Below are 26502 nucleotides of genomic sequence, written 5' to 3' on the forward strand. Positions count from 1 at the left end.
ACATATGGTTTAAGATGTTTCTTGATATCAGTTTGAATTTTCTATGCTCGTGAAGGAGTAAGAACATTTTCTTTTACCATATATCATGGAATATAAGCCCCACACATAAGAAGATCTACAAAAAGGCTTTTGGCCAACATAAATATACATGAAATAGTATATTTAGTACACTAATCATATAATATTCAGCATACCAATAATGTGTCAGTGTACCTGAAGTAGTCGTGTCTGTACTGTCTGTTTTATCAATTTAATTCACACATATTTAAAATCCCATTTAAAATGTAAATGATATATTAATTTCAAATATTCTTTCTCACACTCATATACTTTATAAAGCAAATTTGTTCAGACTCAGAGCCCCATTTTAAGTCCAAGAAGTCCATTTTTCAGAGTGTATCAGTCACCTTCATTTCCATCTTTACTATTTAAGAGACAGCAATTTTTATATCCACATACAGTGCTGTCACTGGACCTTTTTTCCAAGACCGCAAGAGTCCATTCGTGTAACCTTGGCACAGTTCTCCTACCCCTTCATCCTATAACTGAGAACACCTTGTATTTACGTGCATTTACTGTGTGCCAAAAACAGTCATAGGTGTTTACATGTATTATGCTCACTTACTCCTCAAAACAACCTATGAGAAAGATACCTTTATTATCTCATACTACTGTGGGAGTCAAGGTCTAGAGAGGTCAAGAAACTTGCTCAGAGTCACATAGCTCATGAAAGGCAGAGCCAGGATTCAAACCCAGCCATGGCGCCCACAGTTCATGCTTTTAACCACCATGCTACTTGGCTACAAAGAAATCCAGTACCTAAGTTGTGAGGTCATTTCCCCCCGGAATAGTTGTTAAATTAATTGTTGAATTTATTCTCCCCCTTTATTTTAAACCAGTTCTTACCTCTCTAAACATCTAAAATGTCATCAGTTGACCTGAGACCATTGTGTCTTCTCCAAATATAATTTGCCACCCAAATTAATTGAAAGGGAGATTCACAATATAACTGTTATAGACTCAAATATAAGACCTCTTTGTCTTTTTTGAGGATAATTTTAGGGAAAAATATAATCTTAGATTTTGACACAATAGATGTATTTCTCTATATTAACATGTAAGCCAAATCAGTTAGTGAAGGCTGGCGGCGGGTGGGGGGGCGGTGGGCAGCGGGTAGCTGTATTATTTCTGGTATAACTCCTGGTCCCTAGACCCTATATATTGGGCTGTTTACATACATTACCTAGTTTTACTCTCCCCACAACCCTATTAAGTAAACAGCATTGTTCCCATTTTGTAGATGAGTGAACTCAGGCTCCGAGAATATGAGAAACTTGTCCAGCAAATACAGAGATTAGGCAGTCATGTTGAGACTGTAGCTCGCGTCCAGCCAGCACTGAAGCCTGTGCTCTGCGGATGATGCCGTGTGGCTTCACTGGGCACACGGCACTGGATGGAAAAGCCCTGACTTAGCGCATGTGGCACTGCCCTGCTCCCGCCAGCTGGCTTCCGCTGCCCTCCCTGCTCCCTGTCATCCCTCTGCTTTCTGCCTTGCTGAGCCCAGCAGGGCTTTTGGCTGCAAACAACAGAAATTCCTGTCGCTAGTTTAAGCAGAAAGGGATGCAGTAAAGGATGTTAGTTAGCAGGTGGCTCGTAGAACTTCTGGGAGGGACCAGCATCAGGCTCGGATGTTGCAGAGCCAGGACAAGAGCCAATCCGCACGGCGGGACTGTTCCAGCAGGAAAAGCCACAGCGCCCCGGCCCAGGACATTAGGGAGAGGGCGCCAGAATCATGTGCCTCTGCAGGAGCGCTTAACCTCCACGAGGCTGCGGTCTCGGTGGGGGAACGCCGCCCACTTGTGCATCCAGGTCTGCTTGGTGGAAAGTAGCTTCCTGGGCCTGCACTCTGGCTGCAAGGGAATAGGAGAAATGAGGGTGATCCGATTTTCCACTAAATGGGGGTTGACAAGCCAAGATACATCTTCTGTGACACGTCACCCTGGTCCCAGCCCCAGCCTGGGCTGCAGCATGCCAAGATCAGATGAGTAGTGCTCATCCTCAGTACCTGGTGCCTCGTGGATCCAGAGGGACACGCGCATGCTCCTCTGAGTGCCGGGCCCCATCTGCCCTGCTCTGCTGCTCTGGCTCGAGGTGGTACAGCTGAGCGTTGGGCTAACCTGAGGGTCCGTCCAGCGTGATGGCATTTTCCCAAGTTACATTTTGATAGCAGAAGCCTTTCCTCTAGACTCCAGCATACTGGTTGAAGCCCACGCAGCGGGGTGCATGGAGCAGAAACTTTCATTCCCACAAAGTGCCTCTCTTAAATCAGGACTTTCATCAGCTGGGTCCCATGTGCTGAGCACAAAGATAACAAAAGTAACAAGTGATGAAAGGGTTAGCATCTTTCTTCTTTATAAGAAATACACTGTATATACCTTTTCAGTCTTCAGGTTTCCAATTGCTTTTGAAAAAAGTAGCCAGTGGAGGCCCAAGGTCTGAAAATAATAGACTTGAGAGTAATATGTTGATTGGAAGAATAGTGTATAGAAGTGAAAGGAACACAAAACCCAAGAATTAGCTGATGGCCCTCTTATCAGTGGGGCTATGTCAGGCAAACATAATTGGTATTTCTGACTGGTGGTCTGTAAAACTGGATAAGATAACAAACATTGAGACTCTTAAGAGTCATTTTTAAAAAGGGGCAGGCAGGGGGAAGGCTCCTGGGTGGCTTGGTCGGTTGAGCCACCAACTTCAGCTCAGGTCATGATCTCTTGGTCTGTGAGTTCGAGCCCCTCCTTTGGCTCTGTGCTGACAGCTTGGAGCCTGCTTCGTATTTTGTGTCCCTCACCCCCACCCCCACCTCCCCCCACGTCTCTCTCTCTCTCTCTGTCTCTCTGCATCTCTCTCTCTCCCTCCCTCCCTCAAAAATAAAATGAAACATTAAAAAAAAGGTTCTAAAAGTTATTACAAGAATTACATGCTCAAACTCTGGACACAGTGTCTGGCACACAGTTTTTTAACCGTCTTGTCCTTTAAAGAAACCACAGTCACACTGTGTGAGGCCATCCTCCCCACTCTGTGCTGCCAGCGTGGGTTTTGTCTTTCTTTGCTGGAAATTACATGGGTAGTTTCCATTATCAAATGAGTACACAGGTTGAAGTTGAAGGAACTCAAGGTGACTGGGGAAAACAAACCAAACCTTGCTTCAGCACCTGATTCACCGTGACTAGGGTTTAGAGCTTACACATCAGAGATAAAGTCATCAGGAAGGGTCTTAGGTTAGTTTGCATTTTTCTGGTCATCTTGAAATCTTGATGTGGCCAGGGGCTCATGGTCTATGTATTAATTTACTTCAGAGTTCATTTAGCAGCAACAGGCAGAGGAATCATTTGCATTTTAATTGGGTCGTTGTCCTTCCCCCCCCCCCCCCCCCCGTCCCCACCCCCAGCATTCTCTCTACTGCTGAGAGCTGGAGCCAGATATCACTCATACTCCCTGCCTCTCAGTGACACAAATGTCAGTATCTCTAACTTTTTAGCGGCACCAACGCAACCACAGAGGGCCTCGATGAGTTCTCCAAGGCCACGTGATCCCAGAATTGAACAGCTAGGAAAATTCTCAGTTCAAGTGGCACATGCAGTTTCCAAAACATTAAAAATTTGGGAGTTTTGTAAATTGAAGTCACGGATGGCAAAAATCTCCACCATCCTTCCCAGTGATTCGTACTAAAGATTTTAGGAATAAAACACAAGGATCTCATTTTGAAAAGGCACATTTTGTAAGTGGGTGGTGCATGTCTCAGGGCACAACTGGGAAAATTTTTTGGAGGACAGATGTAAATATGAGAGTAACCCAAGGAAATCTGGCGCCATTGCTAATCTTGTGCTCTTAGGTGAAGAAACTGAAGCAATGATTGCGGGACAAAGGTGGTTTCATTCCAGCTGGAAAGCTCAGTTCAAATCGAGGCCGCCTTGTGTAGGTACCACTCCCGGTGCAGAGCTGACATGGAAAGCTGGTGATGAAGCAAACCTGAACCCAGCCTCGCAGCCTCAGTAATTCTGACATGTGCTTGTAAGGGAGGTGGGGACAGCATAAAATATTTAGAGCAAGGCTGGCGGGGATTAGCATATACAGAGGTTGAGTTGAGCAAAATGTAGGACGTGGAGGAAGGCTTAAATGGTGAAAACGTGCCCAGTTGTCACGGGGAGAGATGCAAAGTTTGAGACATGAATTCCTGTTTGTTTTGAAAGCTCTACGGCAGCTTCACCAGACACCTTTACTTTCTCAGAACAGTTGTGTTAGATGTTTCCAGAACTGTGCAGTGATGCAAGGGAACATTGGGAAGAGATGTCCCCTACTCTCCCATTGCCTGTGCTCTAGTGAGGAAAATTACCATTTATTTGTAACATCCAGATTTTCTTAGATTATCCTCTCAAGCCCTGGCAAAGGAATTGATGAGCCTGTGCCCACGACAGTTGATCCTCTCTAGGGGCCCTGTGGCCTCCTCCAGATTTCATTCAGACTACCCAGTTAACTAGCCACAGACCTTCTGTGCTGGGTGGTGGTCCCTCAGAGGCAGCACGCCTCCTAGATGCATTGCTACTCATCCTCTGGGCACTTAGAGGACCATCCTTATCAGAGCCTTGTATCTGGATGTTTCTACCAAGAGGTGGGTGAACTCTCCAAACTAGCCCTGCTCTCTCCGAAGAGAAGGTTATTTCTGGGTTTGCCTGCAAACACTCTGAAGACTCATGAGCATGCCTTTTGATGTGTGTACAGGGCAGAGAGTTTCAAAGACCAAAGGCTGAAGGATGTGTAAGAGAAAGGGAGCTCTGATCTGCATGTGTGAGTGTGTCTCTCTTGTCAATGTGCTCTTGCATAAGTATATGTTAATGGGTCAAAAAATGTTTTTTGTTTCAACATTTAGCCTGCTTAGAAACAAATATTAGTCTCAGACAGGTTTTGGAAAAATAGAGCAAAGGACCAGGAGTAGGCAGACAGGTTAATGAGCTCTTGGCCCCTCTCTGAGCACAGTCCTGTTTTCACTCTGTCAATGGGGAAAATTTCCTTTTTACAGGGAACCTTCAGACCAGTGCTTTGTTCAAAAACCCTTTATTGAGAGCCTCTTGCTTTTAAGAAGAATTTATTGGATGCTGATCTGGCAAGGGCTGTAGTCATCTCAACATCCATGTGTGGGGGCTGTTGTTGGGGGGGGGTGGGGCTCATATTTCTCCTGTTGTTTGCAAATGCTCATAAAATCTGAAGGCTGAATCCTGGGTAGGCAAACAACAGTTGAGGGGGGTTGTGCTGGAATTTTTTCATTTTTTTTTCCCCCTGGACGTTTTCTAGATGCAGTACACGGTGTTTACAAAAAGCCTTCCTCCATGGTTCATTCTAGAACAGGGCGTTGGTGTCCATGTTGGCAGCCATGTGTGCCCTGCTTGGACACATCTTCCTGCTGTCATTCAGAGACTATTGGTGTGTCTGAGTATTGGCTTCTCCACTCCAAGTGCGGTTGTATTGAATGGGAGAGTACCTTTGTGTGCCCTCAGCCAGCTTTGAGCCTGATTTCTCCTCCCACTGGGTTCCTGATTGCCTTGGAGCAAGAGGTGAATGAGTACACCTGTGCCATTTTTGTGTGTCTACAAACCCAGGGCACCGGCTGTCCCAGCCCAGCAAACGAACCCTGTGAGGTAGGTGTGGTGGCATTCCTGTGCTTTCTGATGCTTTCTGACAGCTTCCTCCTTCAGGTGCACCTATTTTTAGACTGGGCTTGCCCCGATCTGAGTGTTAACTTTTGCAAAGCTGTGGCCTCCTGTATGTGTTCAGTGGTTTTTCTCAAGGACCCCTGGGTGTTCATTGCTTCCAACTCTTTGAAGGCCTTGTAATCTGCGAGGTGTTGCAAGTGCCGAAGCAGGTTTCCCGGCTGTCCCTGGGCAAGAGCATTTTGTTTGGCCAGAGATAAAACGTGGTGTCCAGATGCCAAAGGAAGGGAGGGAGCTCCAGGATTGATGGGGCAGTTTCCTTGAGGGTGAAATGGGATAGAGCTGTGAGCCTCCTATCAAAATCTGTCAGTATTTACTGAAGGTCCTGGTGCTAATTGTCACCATGATAGGGACAGCTCGTGTGTAACTGTTTATAAACTTAGTAGCAGTATTTGCAGACTTGGGAAGCATGTGGCTGGGAGCAAAGGTTGATGAAGACCGTCTTTACCACTTGAGGGAGGGTGGGGACACAGCGGCCTGTTGTGAAAGACAGAGGAAACCAGGTGGAGCTGGCAAGGAAGGTGGGGTCAGCCAGTTGAACAGTTTGGTGGCCACAGTCAGATGAGTTTGCGTTCGATCCAGGATTGGGATGCTTATGGCATTTAACACCTGGCACGTGGAGAATTTTGTAAACCTATAGCCAAGGAGGGCTAGAAAGGAAATAAGAAATACGGTCCCCCTCCACGTGAGGATGTATGGAAAGAACAGAGAAATTCTGACCAGGTTTCCCAAGAGCTCAGAGTGGAGGTGCCCATGAGGCTGAAGGGAGTACCTTGGGGAAAGGAGAGGTGACAAGCTGAGTAAAAGGTTATTGGCACATTCAGTTGCAAATGTCAACCCCCTACAGGTAACAGGGAACCAGCTTCAGTGAGCACACAGAGTTCCTGGGATTGAGAAGTTAAGTCAGGGAAAGAACCATCTGGAAATCATTTGCGGACATCATTCTGGGTACTTCAGAGTTCTCCCTCGAGACATATTATAGAGTCTATGGAAGGGACAAGGAAAGACAGCCGTGGCTCTCCTGGGAGTTCCAGGGGCTCTCAGGTAACCTTTCTTTTCAAGTAGCATAGCTAATCTAGTTCAGGCTTCTCCTTTAATTTTTAAAGTAGCCTTAATCATTACACTTCTTTTCTCTTCCATTTTTTCATCAAGTAAAAAGAAAAAAAAAAGGGACCTGACTCACGCCTATCCTGACAGGAAGTAATCTGGAAAAAAAAGATAGATGAAGCTCTCGCTCCTGAGAAGCAAAGTGCCACGCCCTTCCGAGTGGAAGCCTGGATCTTTTTGACAGCTCCACGTGGGCGTTTTGTGTGGCTTTTCAGGGAAAACCCTGGGCAGCATGTGGTTCCCTCTTCGCTCCTCTTGTCAAGTAAGCGGTGGCTTGATTGGAGCTGGCATCCCCTTTGGGGGAACACTCAGCACCGACTCCTGGATCTTTTCACACTGCCCTTCACCGAGCCCTCTGCTTTCCCTTCCCAGTTTCCCCTTTGTCACTTTCAGTTAAGCCAGGAATGTTTGGAAGCAGGACAAGCCGTGCGTAATTCGGTTAGCAGAACAACTAAGAGGAGACTGAAATGCCAAGGACTAGGGGTAGAATGGGCGGGTCTCATACAGTGGTCACTGTAACCATAGTTCATTGAATGCCTGCTATGTGGTCGGCGCTGAGATGATCCCAGATACCACCATCTCTCTATTATAGCGACGACTCTGAAAATGCATTGTACTTTTTCAGACGCGGAAGGCAAGGTGTTGAGGTCTGTTATTCTTCACGGAGCGAGTAAGCAGAGAAGGTTCTTAACCCTCCGTGGTCCAACCGAAGCTCCCTCTTTGCACAAAATGTGCTGTCCCTCCTAAGAGACTCTGTGACAAATGGGACATGTTAAGAAAACGGTGCCGGAGAGGAGAGAACAGAGGATTTAGGAAGGAAAGGAACAGGCAGACCTGGTTTGGTTGGCAACTTGGGGAAGTTCCTTAAACCGTGAGACGTAGTCTGTGCTCTCAGCCTGCAGTGCTTTGTGAAGCATCCAGCCCCCCTTTGGCTCTCTGAAATCTGAGGTGTATGTCATGAAAAGTTGCAGCTAAAGTAATTTCTGAAGTTCTTGAGCCCAGTTTATTTGCTTTGGGAATCTGATAGTCTACTTATTAGAATGTGAAGACCTTTTGTGAACCTTTTTTCCCTGAGTCTTAAAAATTACGCTCTCATTGGTCAGTGCTGGGAGGACCACACTATTCTTGGTTGAGTACAAGCCAAGGCATCGCCCTCCCGTGAGGTACTTGCAGTTTTGTGCTTTGGCTGCTGTTCTTACTGCCAGGGTTTTCATTGTTACAAAGTTAGGCAGGCACATTCTTGGGGCTTTTGTTTTTAAACTGTTTTAGATAACGTTTAAGACCTGGAAGTCACCATCGCCTGATTCCCATGGGAAGTCTCCAATTATTTAGAGAAATTCTTCTTGTGGGAAAAAAAGGGGGGACGGGAAACAAATAACTAATTGTTTGGAGGCTCAGAGAAAGAAATTTCCATGTATGACCCAGCTTCCTCACCGTTGCTTCTGAAAACTGTGGTTTTGTAAGACAAGTTCCTACCCCCACGGAACCATGCATGATTCCAAGAGTAGATTCTTCCTGGTAAAGATGAGAAATACCTTAATGTACATTTGAGTCCAAACATGTCATTGAGTCTAATGTGGCTTTTGATGGGTTTCCTCCTCCAAGGGCCTCACCCACCCTTTCCTACTTGAATAAGAAAGACTCTAATAATATTTTTAATGTTTATTTCTTTTTGAGAGAGAGAGACAGAAAGCATGATTGAGCAGGGGAGGGGCAGAGAGAGAGAGAGAGAGACACAGAATCTGAAACGGGCTCTGGGCTTTGAGCTGTCAGCACAGAGCCCGACGTGGGGCTCGAACCCACGAACTGCGAGATCATGACCTGAGCCAAAGTTGGATGCTTAACCGACTGAGCCACCCAGGTGCCCTAAAACTCTAATAATTTTTAATCATAATGTAGACTTGGTAAGCTTAGGGGACTGTATTTTTTTAACAGGAATTATTTTGAGATCTGAAAATTACAGACTGGGTGCAATAAACCTTTAAAACCCAAAGCACCACAGGGAACTCTGTTACCACTATTAAGCTTACAGAAGAGCCCAAGAAGACAGGGCAGGGGGCGGGGGAGGAGTTGGCTAGTTATAGAAACTGCTTTAAAAAAAAAAAAATGTCCAGTTCCAACACGTTTCACCAGACCTTCTGAGGTGCACCTGCAGCCCGATCACATGATCGCACGGTGTGGAGGGTTTTTGGAGTGTGCACTCTGATCCGGTGACCCAAGTGATGTAGCATCAGTGGCTTCCCTTGACCACTCAGCACCTCTGCAGGAGTCAAAATTAAGCTTAGTCTCTTGCTGCAGGAGAACACTACCCAGAACCCTGCTCTCTGCCCTGAGTCTTCTGTGTAACTCTACAGTCTATGTGTGTTTGGGGCGCCCTTGCCTCAGTGGGATTGTTAGGGAGTAACGAATCATCCGCGTCACCTTAAGTTTCTGAAAGCCAAGTGGATGGCAACACCTTCACTCTTGGACGATATCAGTGCAGTGAAAATAAAATACAGAAGGCTGGAGATTCCAAACCCTGCCTGCTGTTTTTATTTCCCCTGTGTGGCATTCTAGCGGACTTGTGACTGTGGCCTCTGTCATGCTTATCTGGTTCATACACACCTAGTGGCATGGGCAGCAATCTGATCCCAAACCTGGCTGGCAGCGGTCCTTTCCAGAATGCCTGTTTAACAAGCCTGCCATTTGGCATGTTCTGCTCACCATGCCAGTGTGTCAGGTCGGGTGGGTCTGGCTGGAATGCAGTTGTCTCCAGAAGCCGCATCTATGAGACGTAGCCCACTCTCTATTTATCTGGGAGAAGTGTGGAGCTGTGGGAAAATCCAAGACCAAGAAGCTGACTTTAAGACTTTCTGTAAGACCCACTTCCTGTGGAAGTCACTCTTGATTACCCCACCCATCATGACACTTCCCTGTGGGAATCCTGGAGCCCTGACTGCCTGTATCTGTCACTTCTCATTCAGCACGTGTTGCATGGCAAGTGGTGGGAATCTTTTCGAATGAACAGGGTCTTGCCTGCCCAGCAAATTCACGTTGCACAGGTGCTTACAGGAGACCCTTATTAATTACTTGTCTGATTCTGGTCTTGAGGGGTAGTGAATCTTGTGGAAATCTTTGGGGAAATGTCTGCAGAGATGCTCACAGAAATTGATGTCTTAGAGAGCCCAAGGCCATGAGAGGCATTACAGAGAGGTGTCGAGCTGAAGGTGGCTGGTAACATTGGCTAAGGAAACTGCTTGTTCCCTGTGCTCAGCTGAGTGTGAGTTATCAACACTCATGGCTTGGTCCGTGGGGGTCCTCAGGTCTGGGGCAGGTTTCCCAGGAGTGAGTTCAAGTTATGATGGGGGTGGATTTAGCTTCCAAAAGCAAAAATGTCTCCATTTCTATGAAAGAAACTGCCTCAATTCAAAGGATTGATTGGACTGACAAGTCAGGATAGAAAGTGGGGACCAAGCACCACTCTTGTGGCTAAGACCAGTGGCTGGTTGATCTAAGCAGTTTGTCCTTGGCTAGGGTCTGAGGAGGTACAAATGCCTTGAAGTCAGGGCATGGGCTGGTCCACCTCTCTGTGGAGGAGTATGGCAAACATGTCTCTGGTGGTGTGTGTCATAAAGACTTTCTACTCCTCTGACGTTAGACTTTCCTTGTCCAAAATGATTGGTCCTTTCCTCCATCTGGGTGCAGAAGAGACACACTTTTCTTTTTGAATGGACTGACGTAATCCTCATCAATGGGCCTTGATTCTGTAAGGCTGGGCCTAAGAATCACATGTCATTGTCCAAGATCCCAAGTCCTTGGGGCATGCCAGTGGGTACCTCCTATTCGATTGCAACCACTGACCATAGCATAGCTCTCATTTCCTCCCTCCATCTTTTCCTAAGACAGCTCCTTCCCGAAGAAAGCTGGGAAGTTTCAATGTGCCCACATTCCTGTAGATGTGGAGGCAAGTTATGAAGATGGGAAAAGCGGGAAGAGACCCATCCTGGCCTCAGAGATGGGGACGGAGTTAGGGACAGCTGGAACTTTCCTGCACCCATGTGCAAGTTTAAACCAAAGAGTGCCCCATCTAGATGGAAGGGCAAATCAAATGGCCAAGGAGAATGCTGGAGAGTGTTTGAAAAGTCCTCAACACACTTGTTTGCTATTAATCAGCTATATTATAAAATGTGTGGGAGCTGTTTGATAAAGTAAGATCTGGATGCACTAGTTAAAGGGAGAGCTAGTCTGCAACACTTCTCAAACGTATTGGACCATGGAGCCCTTCTTCCACAGGGCATCTTCTCAAACTGGCACTTTGTTGAATGTATTTGTGGGAAAACTGGAGTAGGGTAATGAATTGTACAAAGAAAGAACCCTTGAGAAAAAAACATTCAAAAGGACAGTGAAACTGCTTTAAGGATCTGACATGAAGAGAGCTTTGTCCTGTTTTCCCATTTCTTCGCTAGAATTTAGGGGAAGGTAGCACTCTGAAGGAAATACAAAAGGGAACTTTCTAGTAAATGTTGATCCAGCACTTTCAATGGAGCAAGTGCCAGGGAAGTGAGCAGTCCTCACCTCTGCTCACGAGCCTCGTAGAAGCTGCAGTGGTTCAGCTCAGGGTTTTTGGAATGTTGACTCTGAGTTCTTTAGGACGGAGATGGCTGCTCCAGTTTTCACCACCCCTGTTGCTCTTGCCTAACCTGCTTGTCTCATTCATGTAACTTTCTGCACCTGACAACATGCATGCTTGCAGCCCCAGAGTGGGAAGCCACTGTGGTAATAAATACAGTGTAATCCAACGCCGTAAGAACCCATATCCTCTGTTGTTTGTTGCAGAGGGCTGTCTTGCGCATTGTCAGATGTTTAGCACTACCACTACCCTTTAGATGTCAGTAGCAAGCCCTCCTCCTTCCCACAGGGCGTAAACTCTTGCCCTGTTGAAAAGCACTGGTATATGTGAAAAGCATAAATAGATGAAAAAGAGCAGTAGCCAGCGTGTTTCACGATGCAGGCAATGGGGCTAGATCAAGAGTAAAGATATTAAGACTTCATCCTTCGGGCGATGAGAAATTATTAGAGCGGTGAGAAATTATCAAGCAGATCTTACATACTTGCCAGCGGATGTCTCTGTGTGCAGGATAGATTGGAGGGGTAGACAACTGAGGAACAGAGAAGAGTTCGGAATGAAGACCCTAAACATGACAAAATACAGGGGAGGGGACAACGAAAGACGTACAAAGTGGAGCAGACGGGACCCAACCAACCACGAAGTGCGAAGGAAAGAGGGTGGTGGGTGGGGACTCGAATGCTGGGTGACCAGGGGTGGGCATTAATTAAAAGAGGGAATATAGGAGGATGGGCTGGTTTGAGGGAGAGCATGATGGTTTTTATTTCAGGGCACGCTGAGTGTGAGATGCTACCCGCCATGCAGGTGGAGCAGGGCAGGAGGCAGGCAGAGGTCTGGGTCTGAAGCTCTGGAAGAAGATGGAGATTGAGGAGCTAGAGGCTCTCACTTGGTTGTAGTTGCTTGGCAGTGGGGGTGTGACCCAGGGAGGCGCGGGGAGAGACGCTCATGCCCATTCTGGTCTCACCTGGTTGCCGGCAGGGAGGAGGCAAGTTGAGCATGGAGACTGAGAAGGGCTGATCAGAGAGCCAAAAGCCGCTCCATCCACCGGACTTTTGGTCTCAGATTCAGTTGCAAAAACAAACAAAAACCAGTTCTGTATACAAGTAGGGACCAAAAAAACACGATGGTATCAGTGGGTGCTGCTGGAGTTGAGCGAGGTGAGAGGGGTGTGTGACCTCCACGAGAGCTGCCTTTGTGGCCAGGTTGGAAGGGAGCTGTTTGTTCACATTTCCAGGCCAGGGCTCTCCGTGCTTGAACAAGTCTGAGGGTGTTGCCCATCAGTACCGACATTATCCTCTCCCGTCACAGAATATAGAAACAAACTGAGCACATGGGTGGAGTTCACAACATTCTGGGGGATGGGGAAAAGAAAGGAGGCAATTTTAGTGCTTCCTGTTGTTGTCAAGTCATTTATGAATTGGCAAGGGGTAGTCTTTTCACTTTGTGGCTTTAATAATATGAAGCATGATAGTCATACGACTGGCCAAGGGGCAATTGCAGAGAAGATGCAGGTTCCATTAGCTTTATAAAAGTGTATGTATGGGGCGCCTGGGTGGTGCAGTCGGTTAAGCGTCCGACTTCAGCCAGGTCACGATCTCGCGGTCTGTGAGTTCGAGCCCCGCGTCAGGCTCTGGGCTGATGGCTCGGAGCCTGGAGCCTGTTTCCGATTCTGTGTCTCCCTCTCTCTCTGCCCCTCCCCCGTTCATGCTCTGTCTCTCTCTGTCCCAAAAATAAATAAAAAACGTTGAAAAAAAAAATTTTTTTTAAAAAAGTGTATGTAATATATAGAATTTACCATGTTAGCTATTTTTTTTCCTTTTTTTTTTTTTTAATGTTTTATTTTTGAGAGAGAGAGAGAGACCGTGCAGGGGAGGGGCAGAGAGAGGGGGGAACAGAGGATCCAAAGCAGACTCTGAGCTGTCAGCACAGAGCCTGATGCAGGGCTTGAACTCACGAACCATGAGATCATGACCTGAGCCAAAGTTGGACGCTCAAGTGACTGAGCCACCTAGTTGCCCACCATTTTAGCTGTTTTTAAGTATGCAGTTCTATGGCATTAGATGTGACCACATTGTTGTGTGACCACCACCACCATCTGTCTCCAGAACATCGTCTCTTGCAAAACTGAAACTCTGTACCCGTTAAACAGTAACTCTGTATTCTCCCCTCTCTCCAGCCCCTGGCATTCACCATTTTACTTTCTGTCCCTGTGAATCTGGTTACCCTTAGGTACCTGACATAAGAGGAATCAGGGGACATTTATCTTTTTGTGCCCGTTTTCTTCACTTAGCATAATGTCTTCGAGGTTCATCCCTGTCGTAGCATGCATCAGAATCTCCTCTTTAGGGCTGAGTAGTATTCCATTTCATGTATATACCACATTTTTTTAATCCATTAATTAGTCAATGGGCACTTGGGTTGCCTCGACCTTTTGGGAATTGCTGCTGTAAACGTGGTTGTGTGTATAGCCATTTGTGTCCCTGCTTTCAATTCTGTGGGGTGTGTACCCAGAGTGTCCTTTGGCTTGTTGATTTCTTTCTCTGTTAGGGATTTCTGGAACATTCTCTAGCTCCCTGTCCTTCTGATGCTGCTTTTGTTTGTTACCCTTCTGCTTTTGCTCATGGGAGAGCCTTAGGTGTAAAAGTGAGAGAAGAAAGCAGAGCTCCAATTCTACCATGGGAGGTTTGACCCAAATCTCCTCTTCCCCAGAACCTTGGATGGTTAGATGTCTCTAATGGCCTGTGTATTTGTCTAGTACAGGCTGCATGGCTACTTCTGTGAGTAAATGTAACAGCAATTCCCCTTAAAGCAAAATTATATAATATATATTATCCACCCTTGGTTGAGAGAACAGGAGGCGGGCAGAATAACTGGTTTCACCATCGATTTTTGGCCATCTCACAAACTAACACTGCAGCAAATATAGGCAAACTTTACCTCTAAGACTAGTTGGTTATGGATCAAGAAAATTGTAACCTCCTTTTTTCCCTCACTCCTTAAATTTTTTTTTAAAGAACAGAACCCCTCCTTTTAGCTTAAACTCAGAGCAAGTCCACTGTCCTGGAACTAGGGAGGTGAATCCCAGAAGGGCACCCATGTAATCAACCTTCAGGCTCCTGGTTGGCATGTGAAAACTGGAACCAGTCCAGGGTTCCCTTCTCGGGCTTAGAGACTAGGAACTGATCTTCCCGTCAGTTCTTTTTGCCCTGCCAGTGACACATCATGTATTTACCAGTGACTTTGTGTCTTGCTTCTCTGGGTCTCCTCTGTAAAAAGCAGATCACCTACTTTTTTTCAAGGATGTGGTCTTAGACTAGACTAGATGACTAGAACCCACTTGAAACATATGAAGATGTATAGCATTTTTTCTTAGGGGACATTGTAACCATCTAATTAAAGAAAGAAGCAGACTTTAAGTCTGGATCCTAAGTCATCAGCTTTTCAATATAGGGAAATTAAAAAGCAATTTTTTAAACTTAAGAACTTCCCCTGGTGATTGGGACTAGCTTTAGACAACACGAGGAAACATAGGAGGAAATCCATATTGGATAAAACTCTAAAATAAATGATGAGAGTGAAAACAGACCAACATTAACTCTAAACCCTGACCCGAGCATGCCTGCCAATGAGCAGAGGAATTGCTCCTTTCTCGTTCCTGACAAGAACAGCTACTAAAAGACTGTCAGTATTTTCATAATAACGCATTCCCATTTTAATAGCTTTGTGCAAATTTTCATATCTATTCCGAAGGCCATAGGGTTTTCAGGACCTGGTTGGTGGTACATGAACGACCCCTTTTGCTCCAGCTGCAGATAAGGTGAATTTTGTACGTAGTGGAAGTCATGATACATGTGTATTGGTTTGGGGGAGCCTATTTTTAAAAGTTCTATTTCCTGATAAAATCTTATCATCTTTGTAGCTGCCGACATTCCGGCTGGGTAAGTGTTCTCAGGAGCTGGTTCATAATCTCTATTTTTGCAAGTGGTGGTCCAGAATGGAAGATGCAAGTGTTGTCGGAGTAAGAAACTTATAGATTAGGGATCATCATGACAACGGGCTCCTTTTTTCTCTTTTTTTACAAATGGTCTCTTACTGGGACACCTGGGTGGCTCAGTCAGTTAAGCGGGTTAAGCATCTGACTCTTGATTTTGGCTCAGGTCATGATCTCGTGGTTCGTGAGATCAAGCCCCACGTCGGACTCCGTGCTCTTGGCATGCAGCCTGCTTGGGACTCTCTTCTCCCTTTCTCTCTCTCTCTGCCCCTCCCGTTTCTCTCTCTCTCAAAATAAATAAACATTAAAACACACACACACACACACACAAATGGTCTTTTACTTACCAGTGGGCTTCTTTATAATATTATTTAAAGTCTCAGTTTTTATTCCCATTTAAATGCAGTAAGAAACCTGGCCTTTTAATAAGTGCAAAGTAAAATAGGTCACTGGGTGCTGTTTCTTCACTGATCATCCGGGCTTCACATTTTTAGTGTGTTTTTGTTGTCTCGTGCCTGAAATCTTCAGGGTATTTCAGGTTGTGGCATCTGCATACTGATGCTCTTACAACTCCATCACCAAGGTGTGGGTCCTTTGTGGATGGAAGTCTGGTCTGCAGATACCTGCAGGAGGAAACCCCAGGTGACTTCTGCCACAAGCTAACGCTCCCCCATACTCCTGGAAAATTAAAGCCGCCTTTAGCAGCGTGGTTCCAGGACACTGGCAGGGCAGGGGTTGGCTCATTCTCTTACACACAGTTTCGCTGGATGCACTCATAAATGAAAAATGATCTGAGTGCTGTGGGTGGGGCCCTCGAGCGCAGGAGGTGAAGCTGGAGGAGGAGAGAGAAAATCTGCTCCTAAGCTCAGTAGAGCGTGGGGAGCAGGCAGGAAGTCAGAGCACGCCCTGGCATGGCTCACATTTTTGTTGATAGCTAATAACCCGGGACTTTAAAGGACTGAATGGAGAAGGGAAATGAAGCACGACAAACTCTGGAGCCTGTCCTGTTCAAGTGGGTGTGAAGCACAGTAGAGAAGGCTCACCTGATCAGCTCAGAAGCAGGTAGGAGGGGACCCGAGCTGGGGAGAGAACCCTGTCTTCTCTCTGAACACAACTTATATGTTTGCATTTTTTTAAGCATATGAGAAACGAGTAGATAATATTGACATCAGAAACAGACCTAGCGTGAGTTGTGCTGATAGCTGCCCAAGCAAGAGTTTTTTTCTCAGTGACTACTTTGATGACCAAATGACTTATATTCTGGAGGTTGCTTTGAAAACAATCCTACCAAACCATGCAGCATTGAATTAAAACTGATTTTAAACTTGGCAGATGATAAATGAACTTCAGGCACTGTTTTAGAACAAATAGTTTGAAGATAGCCAACCAGAAACTGATTTTCAGGCTTGACCGTTGTTGTATTTTTATATTTCAGTGCCAACAAGGTGCTTGCTAATTTTTGCTGGCTTTTGCAAGAAAGGAAGTAGATGTACAACAGCTGTGAAATATCTCGAAATTGACCGGGATCCAGAGTGAAGCCTGAATGCACTAATGTTTTCTCCATTAAGGCAGGCTTGCTTTGCTCAGCTTCTAAGTCAGGGAATTGGAAAGTAAAGTGTGCATCTAAATATTTGTCATGGTGGGGGCAGGGGGGAGATGAGGGTCAGAGGATTGGAAACTGTCACAGTAATGTCTTCATGCTCAGAAGTAGAAAATAAATGTGGAGGGCCATGGGTTGCGGCCACACGCAAGGATAATTTAAAGACAGATCTGTGGTTCCCGTGGTTACAGCTAAGTCTCAGAGCATCCTTTCCATTGTTGGGGCTTGTGAGATGAGAAGAGGAACAGAATAAAGAGCAGCTCAAACCTGGGTTTTGGAGCCATTGCCAGGCCTTGCTTCTGATAGGTGCCTGGATAATTGGACATGCATTTCCCCCCAGCGAAGTGGTCAGAGTAGTGGAATTGAGCTGACTTGGGGGCAATCAGAAATGGTGTGGGTGGTCAGAGTGACAGAAGCATCAGAATTAGATAGAGAATTTAAGATTTCAGTGGAATAGTCCTGCCTGAGTACTGGCACCCTTGGAGTGGAGCTTTGGAGAATGCCATATTAGCCACAGGGGTGTGTCTGAGGAGGTTGATGTGAGAGCTGCTTCCCTTACTGGCTGGCTGAGTCCATCCATCGGGCTGGGGAAGCCAAATCTTCTGGCTTTGCATTTTAGGCCTGGAGGGCTGTGCTTAGTCAAGGCAAGCCCATACCTTATCGCTGCTCTCTTGTTCTCTCTGACTTCTCTGCCTTCCAAAGCGATACCCAGTGTGTAGAGGGGAGGGGGGACAGTCTCTCCTGTTCCCACTACCCCCAAGTCTCCTTTCTGGCTGACTCTCCATCAGTTGGGTGGGGCGCCTTTGTCTCCCATCCTTTACATGCCTGTTCCAGGTGCTTTTGCCTGTGATTTAGGCTGAACTGGGGGACAGACTCCTTTTTCGGATCCATTCTGGAAGCAGTCAGAGGTCAGCTCACTGTGGCCTGTGCACCAAACCCAGCCTGTCTCAGCTTGTATTCAGAGGATTTGGGAGCTAGATGTGTATTGTACATTTTAAAGGGCTGAAGAAACAAGAATACAGGACAGAGACAGATAAGGTCTGCAAAGCCTATGATAGTTTCTCTATGACGCTTTAGAGAAAATAGTTGCTGACCTCTGATTTTTAATATCACTCGTGACCAGAATGCTCAGTGGGTTGTTGACACAGCTCAAGTTCTCAACAGTTTGAATGAGCTGTTGTTTTGGAAACTGATTTTAGTTTCTCAGTCTGTTAAAAGGCATTATTGCCTCCAGAAGGGTGGATTCAGGAGCAGGGAAATTGGAAGATTTTCTTCAGGGTCCAATCAATGGGAAAGAAACATCAGATGAACTGTGCGTTGTGGTTGGGTTTTCCTCCTTCCCCCTTGTTGGTGAACCTTCTGGTGAAGGCATCTGGGAGACCCACCACATGGTGACGGTGCCCCCTGCTGAAAGAGTCTGATGGGGAACAAAACTCCGCTAACTTACACAAAAATGATTCACTTCCTTGTTTCTCTTTTGTGGACTGAATGCTGGCCAGAATTCTACAATCTGTGTTGTTTGTTATCGGACTTGGGGAAAAAAAGATGTTTTCTGTAATAAAAAAGAGAGTGAAATGAATATCATGTTTTCTCATATCCAGAACAGTGTTCCTTTATTGCTATCTAAGAAAGCTTACTATAGGTCCACCGGCCTTTCCCTGAACATGGAGTTCTCCTCAACCCAGCACAGTATTTCATTGTTAATGTCCTTTCTAATAAGGGAAGAAGAAAATCTGGTGACCTTGCTCATGTTTAACTTGTATCAAAACTGCAGGCCTGGATATGGAGCAATGAGTAAGTAAGTAGCTTATTGTCTACTGCAGAAACACAGAAGAGTTTCTTACAAGAAGATTGTAGTTTAAGAAGAAAAATAAAATGGCCAGTATTAATTTTTTTCTCTCCAAGACATTTCACTGTCTATGTCCTGTATTTGGAAATTGGATGCTGTCAGTGGAGAAGAATGGGGGTGGGGCCCAGTTTGACAGATGGAAACAAGTGAGGAAGTATGAAAATATGTATAGTATGGTGTCCCATGGGAGTTCGGGGCTGGAAAACAAGATGGCGGCAATGTACTTGACAAGTCGGCCTGTCAGAACTGGCAAGGGTGGGTCCTTTAATCTACCATGTGATCCAGGCAGCACCTTTGTCTGTATTTAGAAAAGAGTTTGGCTCTGAATTTAGAGATTAAGCAACCTGCTATTCCTGTATGCACTGGAATTTCAGACATAGTCAGAAACCTGATTTGCGTAAGTGCTGAAACTCAACCAGAAGCAGAGCACGCTGAGGCCTGGACTCCCCAAGCAAGGAGCAGTTAGGAATCACAGCACGTGAGGCGATTTATGAAGCTTGCCCAAGAGGGTGTGGTGCTGGGTGGCCAGATTTAATGGGGCACAGGCTCTGGGGTGAAGGGTCAGCTTTGGGTTCCCAGAAGGCCATGGTTAGAGGGTGAGTAACCTCTTCCTCTGCATGGGTTGGCTGTGTGTATCTAAGAGCTCTCGAACTACCTGGTGTCTCAAAGTAGCATGAAGGACCTTTTCAGTTCTGAGCCACGCGACCAAGTTGGCTCATAAAGAGACAGAGGCAGCCAAGCAGTCAAAATATGATCATGAGCTAAACTGGAGGATAAGCCACAAGCAGCCCTTCATCAGCCAACTCATTTATAGACTATTGGGAGGGCAAGTGTGTCAGCTCATAGCTGGAGTATCTGCCCCCCTCCCTTTGGCTATCTGAACAGGACTCGAATCTGACTTCTGTTCATCAACTTTTCCCTGATGGTGAATGGGATAAAAGACCAACTTAAATGTTTGCCTATGTGTACAAAAGTACATAAAATCTAGAAGAGAGAAATGGCCAAGCAAATAGAAGTTATGATTCTGAGTTAGCAAGGGAAGCTTGTGATCATGTCCATGAAAGGGAATTAATAATTTCACCTCTCAGTGGCTGGCAGGGGTCCCTTTTGTATAGCTTTGTGTCCCTCTTAAGAACTTCAGGAGGCAGTGCACCCTCTCAACTTCAAACATTGCCTGCTGTGGGGGTCAGGGGGTATAGCACAACATCCCTGTCACCTTGGATGTCCTGACTGGAGCTCTGCTGTTTCCTCAGTGTCCAGGGAAGAAGGTGGTAGCATCCTTCTTCACTCACATGATACCTGCTCTGCTTAGCAAAGGAGGGGGCGGAGTGTGTCCTACGAAGACATCTTCTGATGTCCTATTCTGCTGATTGGCCCTTTGCGTTATGTGACCGTGGTTTGTTAAATCTAGGTGTGCGTGGGCATGCACCCACACTACACTGTATTCCACAGATGGCCTCAGTCGGGCACAGGGTGAGCTCACACAGTCTCGCCTTAGATACAAGGTCCCTGGGCAGTAAGTAGGTCAAGACAACAATTGACCTGGGACTCTAGATCTGCCTGCCTTTTTATGGTCTCTTCCTGAAGAAGCAATATAACTATATTTTACATACACCAGAGAAACTTGGCACTTAGGAGGACCGAGAGTGATGCCTTTGGTAAAAGAGAAGCATTACTTTGTGTTTTTGGTAACTTTGAGGTCTGGAGGCTATCGGGTGTCTTAAAGCAAGACACTTGGGACTGTCTTCTTTGCCTTTCTAATTTCCACTCTAGTTTTCTTCCCAAATTAAAAGATGGAAACCAAGTTGGAAATTGGCAGAGTAGGGTGAGTCTGAGGATCAACCAGAGTGGTCCTTGAGAATCAGTTCAGTTCAAAAGCCTCTATTTCAGTGTGACGACTCAGACTGTGGGGGCAAAAAAACATTTGCACATTTCTTCCTTGAAGAGTAGATAGCTTTCTATTTCTACATTATATCTTCCCAAGCCTTGCCCTTTCAACAAAAGCTTAAACATTCTTACAGTCTCTCCTCCCTCCCCCTCCAAAAAAAAAAGGGGGGGGGGCAGCAGTGATCAATTTCACTTCCCACCCAAATAAGAACACACTTGGAAGTGCCCACGCCAGGGAGAAGTGGGAGAGAATTCAAAGGCACCATAGGTGACCTTCATTTTGAATGGCATGACTCTCTGGATTCATCATGGTACTCTTGATGGATAACAACCCTATACTCATACCTCTTGCTCTTGTTTCTGCCTCTTTAACAAAAGTGTTCTTTTCTCCTGCAGGCTGGTTCCATCAGCCAGAGGAGGGTCTGCCCTCCAAGGAACCATGCCTTGGCCTTAGCCAAATTCCACCTTAGCCTTCAACTTGCAACACTTTGACTAAAGTTCCCAGACCGCTGCCTGTGGGGTAGAGGGTTGACTGTTGGCAGTAAGCTGCTGGCTTTAGAAAACATCGCAGGTATTTTATTGTAGCAGATGCAAGACAGTTTTGGCAGGACAGCAGTAAAGACCCAGAGGGGGAAAACAGAAAATTGCCTCTAATCACTGCAGGGGAGAAGGTGGCAGAAATGAAGGCTGCAAGTTTGGGTTTGGGAAGGTAAGTCCTTTGCACAATCCTTTTGACAGGCTAGAACTTGCCTGACTTCAGTTTCTCCCTCAAGTCAGTCAAAGAATGTTGAAGGAGAACTGAACACTGCAGCTGAGAAGGTACCTAGGGGCATCTTGGTGGGTGAGGATTTTATGGAGGTCTCAGTGGCCCCATGAAACTTTGTGTGGTGGAAATTCTGCTGTTGGCATAATGCTGAGGCATTAGACATTCTTATGTCTATAACTAATTAGACATTCTTAATGCGTTTCTTATGGTAACAAAAATTCAACACTTCATCTTTAAGTGAGTAGAGTCAGTTATTTCAAACTTTCACTAGGAGAAGCATGAGTCATCTCTACAGTGTTCTGGTGGCTTAATTAATTACATTTGTTGCCGTTGGGATTTCAGGGTGGGGAGAGAATCTGCCCTCAGCTTTAGTCTTTTTATTCTTTATGCACTCCAGCAGCAACCTCTGGGTTACTCTAAAATCAAAGCAGTCTCAAAGCTAAGATCTCAAACCTTGCAAAGAATCACCTTTCTAGGCTCGATGACAGTGAATAATACGGTGCTAAATTTTAAAAACATTTTTTCTCTGATGCAATTTACTGTGATAGACTCTTATCCACAGATTGACCCTCAAATCTGTGAGGTTTCTTCTGCTCCCAGCCTGTTTTCTTTCTTATAACCATCTCCTAGATTACCTGCCCCTGAACCAGGATAGGTGGAGAACTAGATAAAGGAAATTGCAGGGTGTTTGAAAAGCAAGGTTTAGCACTCTTTTCCAGATAAGCACACCTAGGTAAAGAAAAGCTAAGTGTGAGTGACTAGTGTGTGTGCGTGTGTCCAGGAGAAGGGCTGCAAACGGAAACGAATTCATGCCGTTCCCGTGCACCTGGAGACATGGCTATTTTTGAGCAGAAATCTTTATGTAAGACTGGGTCTCAGGTTTGTAGGTCTTTCTTCCTTTTGTAAACATGTGGCTCGAACATGCTCACATGATTTGTGTTTGTTAGAGAAATGCTTCATTGTGTAGTAGCGACTTTTCTGTGAGAGTTCAAACCAAGTGTCAGATGAATTCCCCCAAGGCTGATGTGTTCAGTTCCATTTTGTTTTCATGGCACTTCGGTTAGTATGAGGGGGAAATGGCCTGCAGAGCGGTGTAGACGCCTTGGATGTACAGTTTTGAAATTCAGAGACAAATCGATTTTGGCTTTTTCTGAAAATGGATCTTATTTTGAGAACCACAGTTGACATGGCTGTGGGAAGTGTTGCTTATTCTTGGCAAGAAAAGTACCCTGAAAAGGTGCTTACGATCCAAGAGAGAGAGAGCCTGCCCCAGGCTCTCTGGCAGATCAGGGAGAATGTTTCAGAACTCAGTGTCAGTAATTTATATTAAATCCACATTTGTAGGGAAGTACCTATGCAGATGGAGACAGCAGCTTCCTACAAAATGGGATTGTTTTAGTTAGTCTGTGCAATGGTATTCAGAATGTAGCCTGGCATGTCTGTTTCAGAAATATTTGGGACCCCAACCTAGAGGATTTGATCAGACGTACTTCTTAAACATCTAAGTGCTCATCTCTGTGGTAGGAACTTGCATCAAAGCCAGTGGACAGAAGCCAAAAAGGCAAATGCAGTCTCTATTGGAGAAGGAAGTGATTTGGCCAGCTTTGCTCAAACTAAGATCAGACAGTCAGACAGATATGGGGCACAACTTTTACCTCCTTTTGCATAAGATCCTTGAGCATCTCTTATTCTTAACCTCGACTCTATTAATAAAGGGGGACTATGAACCTGGCAGGGAGGAAAATAAAATGTTTGTTGTCACTAAACTGTAGTTGAATTTAGTGTTTCCTTCAATAATTGATTTAGGGTCGAAGTACTATAGTATTAGCAGTCCCCATGCCTGGCACCAGTAAAAATGGTGCATGTTATTTGTAGTAGATACCTTCCAATATTATGCACATTACAACTTTGAAAATATACCAGTTAATAAACTTGTTGCCAGATATTCTTATTTAATGTGTTAATAAAATGTGTTATGGTATACATTTAAAAACATTTAGGGTATTCTGTTTCACATAATTGGTTTTCTTTGTAATCCTAGATATTTTATGCATTTAAAAATAGTGAGATTTTACCTGACAGCCAGAGAGGTCCATGGTATAAAAAAGAAAAAAAGAGAAAAGAAAAGAAAAAGACTGCCTATCTTAAAGACTACCATTTGATTTTTTTTCAAATTTTTATTTAATTTCTAGTTAACATATAGTGTAATATTGTTTTCAGAATTAGAATTTAGTAATTCATCACTTACATATAACACCCAGTGCTCAACACAAGCACCCTCCTTAATACTCATCACCCATTTACCCATCCCCCACCCACCTCCCTCCATCAACCCTCTCTTCTCTATCGTCAAGAGTCTCATAGTCTGTTTCCCTCTCTCCTTTTTCCTCCCTTCCCATATGTTCATCTGTTTTGTTTCTTAAATTCCATATATGAGTGAAATCATATGGTATTTGTCTTTCTCTGATTGACTTATTTTGCTTAGTATAATACACTCTAGCTCCATCCATGTCATTGCAAATGGCAAGATTTCATTCCTTTTGATGGCTGAATAATATTCCAACGTCTGTGTATCAGTATACACCTTTTTTATCCATGCATGAGTTGATGGACATTTGGGCTTTGGGCTGTTTCCATAGTTTGGCTATTGTTGATAATGCTGCTATAAACATTGGGGTACATGTACCCCTTCAAAGCTGTCTTTTTGTATCCTTTGGATAAATACCGAGTCGTACAATTGCTAGATCTTGGGTAGTTCTATTTTTAACTTTTTGAGGGACCTCCATACTGTTTCCAGAGTGGCTGCACCAGTTTGCATTCCCACCAACAATGCAAAAGAGATCCTCTTTCTCTGCATCCTCGCCAGCATCTGTTGTTGCCTGAGTTGTTAATGTTAGCCATTCTGACAGGTGTGAGGTGGTATCTCATTGTGGTTTTGATTTGTATTTCCCTGATGATGAGTGATGTTGAGCATCCTTTCATGTGTCTGTTAACCGTCTGGATATGTTTTTTGAAAAAATGTCTACTCACACCATTTAATATTTAGATCTTTATTTACCAGGAGAAAAATACTAACTCAGGACAGTAGGGTGTGTTCCAACCTGTGAGTCACCTGGGGATAAAATGCAGATTCTTGTGCAGTGAGTCCAGGTGGAGCCTGACGTTTCTGCGTTTCTAACAAATTCACAGTAGCCAGGCTCTAGCCCACAGCAATTCACATAAAGGCCTGTGTTTTCCAAACTCACTTCTAATAATTTTAATCAATCTCCATTATAGATAATAGTTTAATTATTGTAATACTTGGTTATGGGAAGAGATGCCCCAGGACAGGGAAGGTGGGAGAATCTCAAAAGAAGACTTCACCTGCTTCCAAGGGTCCTGTGTTAGGTCTTCTGGAGCCTCAGAGTAGTTGCCAGGCTGGCGAGTGAATGCGGTGGAGGCTCAGGCCTGGGAAAGGCCATCAAGATAAAGGGCTCAGTAGCAGATGGGTGTCCCCCAATGGCTCTGTCGTGGGAATGCCTTGTCTGGGAAGCTGCTGCAGCTGCTGCTCCATGAGGGATCACTTCCTGAGCTCTGGGGCTGGTATGTGCCAGGCGAGCTGGGAAGAACATTGCCGCTGCCTGGGGAGGGCAGGGCGACCATCCGATCCCCATGTGTGCGTGGTGACCGTATGCTCTGCCCTGAGGAGCTCTGTGTCCTCTTTCCCCGAGGGTGATTTATTGATTAATGTGTAATTAAATGATGCAAGTGGTGTGTCTTTGTAAGATTTTCAGGGATGTTTGCGAATTAGGGAAAGGTACTTTGGCAGAGTATGGCGGGGGGAAAAAGTCACTGTGCCTCCACAGCCCAAGCAAGTTTCTTCAATAATCTCAGATCCCCCAGTCCTGACCTGCTACCTCCTAAAGGTGCTACAGACCTTGGCCCAAACCACTTATGTCATGTGGCCTGCTGGTGGCCTCATAGAGTGGCCACAGAGATCTGGGAATCCAATTTTGTCCATCTACCAGAGGTTATCAACTGCCTGGAGACTGACTTATGCTAATCAAACTCCCAGGAGATTGGCATCCCAAACCCAGTCTATTAACTCCTAGTGAAGAAAGGATCCTTCCGGTCACCAGTTACTGCCATCTTCTTTGTCATCTGTTTCTGCCATTTTAGCCCTATCTTCCCAGGAGAGAGGTAATTGAGCCAAGGACATAATATGGAATAAGTCTTAAGGAATATTCCACGGACCTACATTCTGTGTTCTCTCTCATGTCTAAGGCTGAATAATCACAAGATAGTCTCTTAGTCTTTGGGCTCGCCTTGACTAGATTCCCTTATGTCCCCTTCTCCCTGACCTGGTCCCCTGCAGTGACCCACCTCAGCTTCCACACTTCCAGGCCCTGCCTACCTGAGACCACCTCTGCTCCCCTGGGATAGGGGTCATCTCTGAGGAAGGATGTGTGTGTGGTTGTGGCAGGTGGGACAGCACAGTGCAAGGCCATTACAAGGTGACTCTTACTATCTCTACTCTCTGTTTTTCTTTTAATTCTTTCTTACTGTTTCTACTTCCGGGGCCAATTCCCTGTACCCTCAAGAGTGGCAATCCCAGCCTTGAGGAGACACAGATGACACCTCATGACCAGGAGACTGCTCCATGAAAAACGTGTTGCTTTATTACCCATCTATGGAAGAAGACTCCCTATTTACCATCAGTGCCCTCGTTCCTAAAAGCCAGCCGTTGACTCTGGCTGTGTCACAAGAGGCATTTGATAAGATACAGATTGCCATGCCCCAACCTCCATTCTCAGTGAGGGTCTAGAGTTGTATTTGTAAAAGGAGTAAAGGAATTCCTCACACGTTGGTCACCTGTTTCAGAATGTTTTTGCATCACTGCTGTCCTGTCACCAGTGGGTAATGGGGATTGGGGATCTCTTTTATTTCTTCTG

At 45.4% G+C, this 26502-nt stretch overlaps 1 protein-coding gene across 8 annotated transcripts in view; it reads left to right on the forward strand.

Moving 5' to 3' along the window:
• PDZD2 (PDZ domain containing 2) overlaps positions 1 to 26502 on the forward strand; it is a 361998-nt gene that overhangs the window by 208679 nt on the left and 126817 nt on the right. The window contains exon 1 of one of the 8 annotated variants that reach the window (XM_060634420.3): positions 16337 to 16531. The exons of the other annotated variants lie outside the window; for them this stretch is intronic. The gene's annotated coding sequence lies outside the window, so the exon portion shown is untranslated. Of the gene's footprint in view, positions 1 to 16336; positions 16532 to 26502 lie in introns of those variants that run through there. 8 annotated transcript variants of the gene reach the window in all.

This window comes from Panthera onca, chromosome A1, assembly GCF_046562875.1.
Source record: "Panthera onca isolate mPanOnc1 chromosome A1, mPanOnc1 haplotype 2, whole genome shotgun sequence".
Classification (NCBI taxonomy): domain Eukaryota; kingdom Metazoa; phylum Chordata; class Mammalia; order Carnivora; family Felidae; genus Panthera; species Panthera onca.